The sequence below is a fragment of the Dermacentor silvarum genome, chromosome 7, assembly GCF_013339745.2.
Source record: "Dermacentor silvarum isolate Dsil-2018 chromosome 7, BIME_Dsil_1.4, whole genome shotgun sequence".
NCBI classification, from domain to species: domain Eukaryota; kingdom Metazoa; phylum Arthropoda; class Arachnida; order Ixodida; family Ixodidae; genus Dermacentor; species Dermacentor silvarum.
In genome coordinates, this window is record NC_051160.1 from 151,811,003 (window position 1) to 151,821,970 (window position 10,968).

General features: G+C 45.5%; 4 non-coding genes across 4 annotated transcripts; all 4 read right to left on the reverse strand.

Moving 5' to 3' along the window:
* Positions 1-4,352: 4,352 nt before the first annotated feature.
* Trnae-uuc (transfer RNA glutamic acid (anticodon UUC)) lies at positions 4,353-4,424 on the reverse strand. Its single transcript has one exon. It is a non-coding gene; the product is annotated as a tRNA-Glu (tRNA).
* Positions 4,425-4,601: 177 nt separating this feature from the next.
* On the reverse strand, positions 4,602-4,673 carry Trnae-cuc (transfer RNA glutamic acid (anticodon CUC)). The gene has a single exon. It is a non-coding gene; the product is annotated as a tRNA-Glu (tRNA).
* A 266-nt stretch (positions 4,674-4,939) lies between these two features.
* On the reverse strand, positions 4,940-5,011 carry Trnae-cuc (transfer RNA glutamic acid (anticodon CUC)). Its single transcript has one exon. It is a non-coding gene; the product is annotated as a tRNA-Glu (tRNA).
* Positions 5,012-5,431: 420 nt separating this feature from the next.
* Positions 5,432-5,503, reverse strand: Trnae-cuc (transfer RNA glutamic acid (anticodon CUC)). The gene has a single exon. It is a non-coding gene; the product is annotated as a tRNA-Glu (tRNA).
* Between the last annotated feature and the right edge of the window lie 5,465 nt (positions 5,504-10,968).

A 10,968-nucleotide genomic window follows, 5' to 3' on the forward strand; every position in this document is an offset into this window, starting at 1 on the left:
GACAATTTCGCGCCAAAAGCTGCTCACTGTTCCCCGTGTCTCTGCGTTTGGCGACACAATATATTCCGGAATAGGATTACACATTTTGGCGTGTATAACAGCACTCAAGAAAATATCCCTTTGGTCTCGCAAAAAGAAAAACCTTGAAACAATTTGTTTCAAAAACAAATGACACAGTCCAAGTCCTCCGTTTCGCATGGAAAGGAACAAGTTTGACCGACTGGTGCGTTCCCATGTAGAATTCCATATATAGGTGGCAAACACTCTGTGTAATTTCTGGACACAAATTCTGCTCATACTGAACACTTGAAGTACATAAAACACTTTTGCAACAAAAAATACATTACAGACTGTTGCGCGTGAAAACGTAGAAAAGTTATGCCCTCCCCATTTTTCAGACTGGTCCTTCAGCCTGTCTGTCTCTCCTGCCCAGTATTCTGTGGTATTTCTATAATGCTGAAGAGGCACTCCCAAGTAACTAGCAGGAATATTTGTCCATCGCATATTTGCGTATACGTCTCCGGCGTTTCCTCCCAATTTCCATGCCAAATGCCAAGAGACTTATCCCAGCTAATGGCACTTCCGGTGTTGCTGCAGAATGCTGTAGCTTCCTTAACAGCTTCTTTAACACTGTCCTTGTCGCTGCAGAATATGGCGATGTCATCCGCATATGCCAGTATCTTCACTTCACTGGTGTAATAGGAATAAACATGCACCCTTTCATTTCTTAGAATTTTTAAACATAAGGGTTCCAAATAAAGTGCAAAAAGAAGAGACGAGCACGCACACCCTTGTTTTATACCTGACAGCACTGGAATGTTCTCACTTAAGGTGTTGTTGATTATAAGGTTTACGGCACACTCTTCATATACCATTTTGATGCCTTTAGTGATGACGCTTCCTACATTACAATGTTCTAATACTGATAGTAATATGTCATGATTGACCCTGTCAAATGCTTTCTGAAGATCTAGTTGTATCATAGCTATGTTATCAAGATTTATGTCACAGCATTCAAGGATAGTTCTAGCGGTGTGTATATTTGTGTAAATGGTCCTTCCTTTGATGCCACATGTCTGGTGAGGCAGTACGAGGTGTGTGATAACGCTCTGCAATCTCTTGGCTAGCACCTTTGTAAATATTTTATAGTCTACATTCGTAAGGCTTATTGGTCGATAGGCCTCAACAGCCATCAATTTCCTGGGATCATCTGATTTTGGAATTAATACTACATGGCATTTTCTAAACGATAATGGTGCCCTTTTTCGATCATAGCACTCATCTATCACGCGGTGTAACGCTTGTGCCAGTTCTTTCTTGAAGGTTTTGTAAAGGACAGCGCCTAGTCCATCAGGCCCGGGTGCCTTGCCGGTGCTTAGCTCATCGATGGCCTGTTCTACCTCATGCAGACTAATTGGCCGCTCAAGCGTTTCTCTCACTTCATCGTCTAGCCTTGGCATGAGCGATAGAAAATCATTTCGAAAGGCTACTGTATCTTTTATTTTAGGGCTTAGCAGTCTTTGATAACACTCAACAAACGCTTTCTTTATCAATTGTTTATCACGTGTCGCTTCGTTTTTATATCTTATTTCTTTTATCTCTTTTTTTACTGCTTGCCTTTTTTCTTCACCGAGTGCCCGCTTAGTAGGCGTTTCTCCGCGCCATAGTCTTTCCGCTCGTGTTCTGACCATATCGCCCCGCGATATTTATTCTCATCAATCACTTCAAGTTTACTTTTCAGGTCACGTATTTCCTTGCTAAAGTGTCCAGGGTTAGTACTCTCAACAGTAGTCATAAAATCTAACGTGCTCTTTAGTTCTTTCTCTTGCTGTTTTTCATTGCTACGCAGCACGCAAGCTCGTTCAATCGCGGCAATCTTTACTTCGTTCTTAAATTGTTCCCAAACTATTGTGAAGTTAGAAGTTTCAACCGAAAATATTCCATCCATCTTCTCCTTTACTTTCTTAAGAAATATTTCATCATCCAACAATTTATCATTTAATTTCCACAAATTCCAACTGAATCTTGATACTTTTGCTTTGGTACCTACTGTCACTGTGACCAAGCAGTGATCACTAAATGTGACGTTCTTTACTCGGTACGTAGTAAAATGCGGTGTGATTTCAGCAGAAACATATATGCGGTCAAGTCTAGCGTGACTTACACCTTGATAGTGCGTATACTGTACGTGCTCGTCGCCGTCAAAAATACAACCAACGTCGTCTAGTTCAAATTCGTTTACAAGCGTGCTCAACAGTAACGCACTTTTATCGCGATAGGTCAATCTGTTTGCTCGATCTTGCGGTCTACACACACAGTTAAAGTCCCCAAATAATATTATGTTTCGTTCGTACGTCATACAGGCTTTCAGGTTTCCTATGTATTCTTCGCGTTCGTGTATCTTATTCGGCGCATAAACACATATTGCACGCCAGAGGAGGCCGCAAAAACTAAAGTCGATGACTAGTAGCCTACCGTCATCACTGGACGTGACAGTTTGCACAACAATATCAGTGCATTTTCGAACAAGTATTATGCAACCCGCGGAAGTTCCTCTGGCGTGAGACACGCATACATTATACCTATTCCTGAAAGGCTCGACCATTCTGTCTGTTTGCTCTTCGCTTTCTACTTTGGTTTCCTGCACTGCCATTATGTCGATATCATTTTCTAACAAGAGCCGGTTTATCTGGCACTGCCTTCTGCGGGATGCCAGACGCCTCACATTTAACGTCCCTACGCAAAAGGGAACTGTCAGACTAACAGCCATGTTTAGATTAGGCATACAGACAGAATCATACTCACGTCTGGGCAGGCAATAAAGGCAATAAACAGTACGCGGCAAGATCTACATGTCCGCTAGGGTAGGTCTTGCACTGAGGGCACGCTGTCTCGGCACAGTCCGTTCCCCGCTATTGCGAGGGTGGTGTTGAAGTCGTCCGCCTGTCAGGCGGTATGTTCGGCTTCGGTTTGAAGCCGGGTCGCCTTGTTATAGGCGTCTTCGGTGAGGGCTCGCCGCTGCTCGATCGTTCCGGTGTGTCTTCACATCCATCAATGACCTCACGAGGCCTCTTTGCAGCTGCTTTGGCAGCTGCTATCATTTCGATATCCTCGGAATCCCCGGTGCCGTCTTTCGTGGTCGACTCCGACGTGCTCGCTGATGGCGCACCCTTTGTGTCAGTCATATTTCCTTCAGTAGTCGGTTTCTCAGACAGCACGCTCTTTGCGTCGACAGTCTGGCCGCCACTGGAGCTCTTGGTTTCCTCCGGTGTTGGAGTCGCTTCCGGGTGCGTGCTATCTGCCGCCTGCTCATCGGTCTCTGCTCGGGACGCCGCATCGGCGTCAGCGTGGTCCATTATGTGTTCAGCCATTTCGTCGCTTTTGACTGGGCTTATTACCGCAGCATACGACCTCACGCAATCTTGTTCCTCGTGGCCGTAGCGGCGGCAAAATGCACAGCGTGGTATGCGGCACTCGCGCCGGATGTGTCCCGTTCCATGGCACCGGAGGCATAACGGGGGTCTTCCTGGAACATGCACGAGCGCTAAGTTCTCCGCTACACGCACCTGGTGAGGCAAGTCTTCAACTGTCACGCCAGGTTTAGGCTGGAGTGTGACCAAACGGGTGGTGGACCCTTTGTCATTGCATCCCTGTACTCGCCACTTTTCTCGGGTGACATCTGTAACCTTTCCGTAAGAGGCTAAGGCTGCACGAACCTCGTCGTCATGAACGAAGTGCAACAGCCAATAAAGCTTCAGCCTGATTCCTTGGTTGCACGGATCAAAAACCATGCAGGGTTGGTCTTTCACGTTGAAAGATTCCGCCGCTATCATCTTTTTCTTCGAAGCTTCATCAAGGAAGGTCACCGCCCATACGTGATTCATTTGGAAGGCGCCAAGGGCCACCACTTCCGGCAGCAGTGCAAGACTCGCGATAGCATCTCGAAAGTGCTCGACCCGATACGGCCTGGTTTTAACGTCAGCGTGCAAAAATACAGTGTACAAAACTGAAGTACCTGAAGGCAGATGAGGCAAAACAACTTGGTATTCCGGGTAAGGCTTATCCGTACACCTGGTACCACGGCCGAGGGCCGCTGTAACCGCCCCTACGGAGCAAGGCATTCTGCGTCCGTTCACTGCGGTGGGCGGAAGTAGAATCCACTAGACCACGCCGGAACGAAGAAACCCGTGCCGCAAGGTTGAGTCCGTCAATGCGAATGCTCCGTAATTGGTGATAATCTATAATCCAGAGCAATAAAAGGAGAGGGAGAGGTGTCAGCGAGTTTTGAGCTCGGATCGCTGGATTCAAAGTGCAAACTGCTGACCATTACACCATGAGACCCAAACTAAACATTCCGACGCCGGGAATCGAACCCGGGCCTCCTGGGTGAAAGCCAGGTATCCTAGCCAATAGACCACGCCGGAACGAAGAAACCCGTGCCGCAAGGATGGTTCCGTCAATGCAAATGCTCCGTAATTGCTGATAATCTATAATCCAGAGGAATAAAAGGAGAGGGAGAGGTTTCACCGAGTTTTGAACTCGGATCGTTGGATTCAAAGTCCAAACTGCTGACCATTACACCATGAGACCCAAACTAAACATTCCGACGCCGGGAATCGAACCCGGGCCTCCTGGGTGAGAGCCAGGTATCCTAGCCACTAGACCACGCCGGAACGAAGAACCCCGTGCCGCAAGGTTTATTCCGTCAATGCGAATGCTCCGTAATTGCTGATAATCTATAATCCAGAGCAATAAAACGAGAGGGAGAGGTGTCAGAGAGTTTTCAACTCGGATCGTTGGATTCAAAGTCCAAACTGCTGACCATTACAACATGAGACCCAAACTAAACATTCCGACGCCGGGAATCGAACCCGGGCCTCCTGGTTGAGAGCCAGGTAACCTAGCCACTAGACCACGTCCGAACGAAGAACCCCGGGCCGTCCGACGCCGGGAATCGAACCCGGGCCTCCTGGGTGAGAGCCAGGTATCCTAGCCACTAGACCACGCCGGAACGAAGAACCCCGTGCCGCAAGGTTTATTCCGTCAATGCGAATGCTCCGTAATTGCTGATAATCTATAATCCAGAGCAATAAAAGGAGAGGTGTCACCGAGTTTTGAACTCGGATCGTTGGATTCAAAGTCCAAACTGCTGACCATTACACCATGAGACCCAAACTAAACATTCCGACGCCGGGAATCGAATTCGGGTCTCCTGGGTGAGAGCCAGGTATCCTAGCCACTAGACCACGCCGGAACGAAGAAACCCGTGCCGCAAGGTTGATTCCGTCAATGCGAATGCTCCGTAATTGCTGATAATCTATAATCCAGAGCAATAAAAAGAGAGGGAGAGGTCTGACCGAGTTTTGAACTCGGATCGCTGGATTCAAAGTCGAAAGTGCTGACCATTACACCATGACACCTAAACTAAACATTCCGACGCCGGGAATCGAACCCGGGCCTCCTGGGTGAGAGCCAGGTATCCTAGCCACTAGAACACGCCGGATTTTTTTTCCTTATTGCCTTCTCTGACATAAAAATACAAAGCACAAAAGATAAAAACACCTGAGCTACACTTGAGCCGACGCGTGCGGAGCTAAAATCTTTTCAGGTGCACCAAATCATCAAGCAGCGGTATCCACTCTGATGGTTCAGGCTGCGCCCTGAAACATTCACGAATATAAACAACACTCTCGATAAAGATATTACCACATGGGCCATGACCTTATGGTCGCTACGGTACACCCCTATAAGGTGTAGGGCAAAGGTTGGCACGTTCTTCATAAACATGTCACAAACGCCTCGCGCGTTCGGTGTGAACACGGGAAAAACGCCGCCGCCGTCGACAACAGTTCTGCGCGTTGCTGGTGCTGCTACATGTCCAAGTTTATACAGCTCCTCAGAATTTTGAGAATGACAGCCCATAATCAATTGTCATGAAACAAAACACTGGCAGCGCATGCCTTTTATGTTAAATGTTTTCAGCCTGAAATATAAAAAGTGCAAAACAGAGCATCCTCGAGCGAATGAGAGTTTTTCCTACACGCGGACACGACCAACGGAGACTGAGTGAGCCCTTAAAAAGAGAATAAACCTTCTTGCCGAGGCGGAATTCAAAACCGCGTACCCATGGTACCAAGGCAAGCGTCTTAACCACTAAAGGCTATACAGCCACACTTGCAGAACATACATTTATGTGAGCCATATATGATTGCGTTCGAGCGTCGTCGTCTTCGTCCGCAGCTGGCGCGTTCGCACGCTCGTGCTCTGCGAGGTGAAGAAGAGGTTTTGCGTGCTTTGAGAGCGAGAGAGAGACAGACGCATTCACGGAGCGGGTCTGCTGGAACGCGTTGTCGGCATTGCAACGCGGTGGAACGCGATGTCGGTGTTGCAAGCGGCGCTATGCAACGCGCAGTGACGGCCGTAAGTCCGAGACTCGCGAAAAGAAATTATCATCATAATGAGTAATGAGATGAAAAGTGCGCGCTCACTTCCTGGAAGTGGTGGGCTACGATCGCCCAGCTTCGCTGTTGCAAGCGTTGCGGCGATGAGTGCAAGGTTAAGCGTTTTCTTTTCGTACGTGCGTCCGCAACCTACAAGTTTATATATATATATATATATATATATATATATATATAGATATTTCGTCTGTATCTTTGTTTTTCATTTACTTATTTTTTGTATCTTTTTTTTAACTTGTAATTACTGTTGCCCCCCTTACTCGATGCCCTTCAATGGGCCTGTAAGGTATTTTGAATAAATAAATAAATAAATAAATATATATATATATATATATATATATATACATGGTGTATATATATATATATATATATACATGGGTGTATATATATATATATATATATATATATATATATATACACACACCCGCCGGGGTGGCTCAGTCAGCTAAGGCGTTGCGCAGCTGAGCACGAGGTCGCGGGATCGAATCCCGGCCGCGGCAGCCGCATTTCGAGATGGAGGCAAAATGCAAAAACGCCCGTGTGCTTGCGTTGTAGTGCACGTTAAAGAACCTCAGGTGGTCAAAATTAACCCGGAGCCCTCCACTACGGCGTGCCTCATAATCAGAACGGGTTTTGGCACGTAGAACTCCAGAAAGAAGAATATATATATATATATACACATGTTCCAAGAAGGTCTCCCATGACGTATGTCTGCCACGCGACCAGCTTCCCAAACTTTGCAACATGCACTTCTTCCCCTTAGACATTAATTTAAACTGCAGTTTCACATGAAAGCAAAGCATAGATAGTTGCGCGCCGAGCTCCAAGTCGTGGTTTTGATTCCGGCCGCGGCGAGCGCCTTTCAATGGGGGCAAAATGCAAAAAACGCCCTTCTACTTAGATTTAGGTGCACGTTAAAGAATCCTAGGTGCGCAAAATTAATCCGAAGTCCTCGACTACGGCGTGCTTTATAATCAGAGTGTGCTTATGGGGGAAGAAGAAGAAGCCGAAGAGAGCGGATGCACTTCACGAAGAAGAAGAGCATTACTACGACGACGGAGCGCCAGAGGTTGCGCCAGAGGTTGGCTCTCGGCTCTCTGCCAGTCGGTGCTGCGTGTTCGGCTCTGGGAGTTGCGGCCAAGGATTGAGTAGTTTCTGACTCTATTTTGATTGTTAACTGTTTTAGTAGAGTACTTGTTGTCTAATAAGTGCTTTTTTGCCAATCAGACCAGACAGATGTCATTTTCGTCACCAGGGCCAGGGGCTTCCCTCTGGTCCGCCTCTATACCCTCGCAGGATTTACCTGTGGATTTGTTTCTGCGCAACGGCGTCAGATCAGTTCCTGTGGCTATCGTCCCAACCAATGATGGCTTCATACGGATGAAGAATCCGAAAGCGATTCAGGCGGAACTGCGATCGGCGACAGCCCATTTCCTGAATATCACAGAGGTCCGCCAGTTTGGCAGAGGAGGTGTTCTATGCTTTTCCCCAGACCAGCCCTGCGTACAAGACCTTCCTAAGTGTTCCACGTTTGCTTCAAATCCGGTAAGGGCATTCATTCCACCTCACTTTGCGTGTGTGAAAGGGCTGGTGCGTGGCGTTGATGTTAACATGACACCAACAGAAATATTAGAGATGTTTTCACCAGCAGGTGCAATTTCAGTCTATCGATGCGGACGTGTGGTAGACAAGAGCAATATTACTACTGAATCGGTCATTATCACTTTTGCAGAGACAGATAGACCAACGGAAATTAAGGCATGGCCCCTAATCTATCGAGTGGAACCTCTATCCACTCGTCCTCTCAAATGTGTCAAGTGTTGGCGCTACGGACACACTATGAGAGGATGTAGGTCTGCTCCTAGGTGCCGAGTTTGTGGGGAGGAACACAATTCCAGCGAGTGCACCAGCAAGGAAGAAAAGTGCTGCCTCTGCAATGAAGGTCACTCTGCTGATGATATGAATTGCTCGGCAAGGGCACGAGAAATACAAGGTCTTGAAATCATTGAACGAAGACGTTGTTCTCGTCAAGAAGCCATATCTGAAATGCAGGCTAGAACACAGGGATACGCAGCTGTCACAGCCCGTTATACAATCGCCACGGAAGCGTCTCTGTTAATTGCTATTGCTCATGCAGTCGAAAGGGCAATGGAGAAGGCCATGGAGCGACTAGCTGGAAACCTTTGTGAGTCCTTGTCACAAATTCTAACTAACCAGATGGCGCAGATATTCGGCACAACAGCAGCTATTAGCATGACTTCGCAAACTATACTGAGTGTCCACGAACATCAAATGAAGAGGTAGCGCCTAAACTCACGTCCCAAGATGATCAAATTGCTGGTCTATCTGTTGATGTAAGCAAGAACCACAGTGAAGGCATCAATGTGGATGCAGAAAGCTCAGATGAAATGGACATGGATCCACGATCGCTAAAGGGATCTAGATCCCCTTTGTCGAAAACAGCCACTTCACTCATTCACTCAAAGACAAAAAAATACCTCAAAGACAACCTTACAAAGAAAGATTTCTTAAAATACAGCATTTTAAATAAAGCAGTTACTGAGTCAATCCTTTCGCAACCATAGGATTCCTCAAAATTCTTCATTGGAATTGTCGATCCATTCACTCTGCCGTAACAGATTTATTGTATTTGGCATCGAAATTCTCCCCGGATATCATTGCACTGCAAGAAACATGGCTTTCAACACATCAATCTTTTCATATAAATAACTTCCGCTCTTTCCGATTAGACCGTCCTTCGAAAGGCGGAGGCTTAGCATTTTTCATTAGTATTAGAGTTAGTCTTAAGGTGAAGATTTCATATAAACATATGTCCCCTAAAAGTGAAATTTTTGCCTTAGATGTAACCTTACCGGGCTGCCTACCATTCACTTTAGTAAATGTACACTTCCCTGCGGGTGTGCAAGACACTCGATGTTTGGATTCCGCGGTGTCGTCATGGTGCAAGGATAAAATCCTTGTTGGAGATTTCAACTCCCATCACACGTGTTGGGGTTTCCGAACAGATCAATGTGGCAAACGTTGTTGGATTGGTCAATAGATAACCATATGACTTGTCTCAATACCAGAATTCCTACATTTATTTGCAATCGGTCGCGCTCAGCCTTAGATTTAAGTTTCATAAGTTCATCTCTCACTAGTTTATCTTGGGCAGCCTTGGACTGTGCCACCAACAGTGATCACTGTCCAATAATATTTGAAATTGCTTGCCCGTTAATACCATCGTGCTCTCAGATCCGAGTATTCGTAAACTACAATAAATTTAGAAATGATTTAAAAGCACATTTGGCTCACCATTCTGAAGAGCGCGAAGAAACAAAACCTATGAAAATTTGTGCTGTAATCAAACGATCATACAAAGAAGCTGAATTTATTGTTGCGTCTGCCAAGAGAGCCTCTCATAGTCCTTGGTGGAATCCAGACTGTACACGCGACTACAGACGAAGAAAAGCAGCTTGGAAGAAACTACTTTATAACCAGTCCCCCCAAAATTGGGCTGATTACAAATTTTACGCTGCTGTATTTAAACGCAGAGTAGCTAAATCTAAAGAAGATTATGATAGGAAACACTATGATTTCCTTTCAAATCCCAAAAACAAAAAGGCGCTGTTTAGATATATGCGAAATCGAAAAATTCTGCCACCACCAATTAATATTGATTATGTAACTTTATCATCGGATGAAATGATAAAATCACTAGAACAGATTGCAAAAGGCCTTGAGCGTAGATTCATGTCGTCTATGTCACATAACTTGCAAAAACCAGCCCTAACGTCAGACTTCAACGAAGTTACTGTGCCTGAATTAGCTCAAGTAATTCGAAACTTACCCTTGTCAGCTCCAGGTGCTGATGGAATTACAGTGCATATGATAAAAATTTTCTTCGAGATATCTCCTTGTGACCTCCTAAGCATTATAAACTATTCTCTAAACAACGCCTGGATACCATACGATTGGAAACTAGCTAAAGTAATCCCGATACCTAAAAAAACAAGGATTAGGTTACACCATAGAAAATATTAGACCTATCTCTCTTACTTCTAATATGGTCAAACTCATAGAGAGGATTCTACATTACAGAATTACTGTCTGGATGTCGGATAATTTAATATTGAATCCAAATCAAATAGGGTTCAGAGCTGACTGCTCTATATGGTGTGCCCATGCTGATTTAGAGAGCCGCATACAACTCGCTAGAAAAAGAAGACAATATTCTGCTTTAGTGACATTAGACAGAGCTAAAGCATATGACTCCGTGGAACATACAGTTTTACTGAATGTACTACGGAATCATAATGTCCCAAAATATATTATTGCGTGGTTGGCCGAATTTTTGAGATCAAGAGAATTTTATTGCTTTAAGGATGGCTGCTCTTCCTCTAAATTCAAACAGACTCGTGGTGTCCCCCAAGGAGCAGTCTTTTCTCCAATATTATTTAACATATTAATGAGCTCCATTCCAGCCAGTCAGGACGTCAGTTTACGTTTT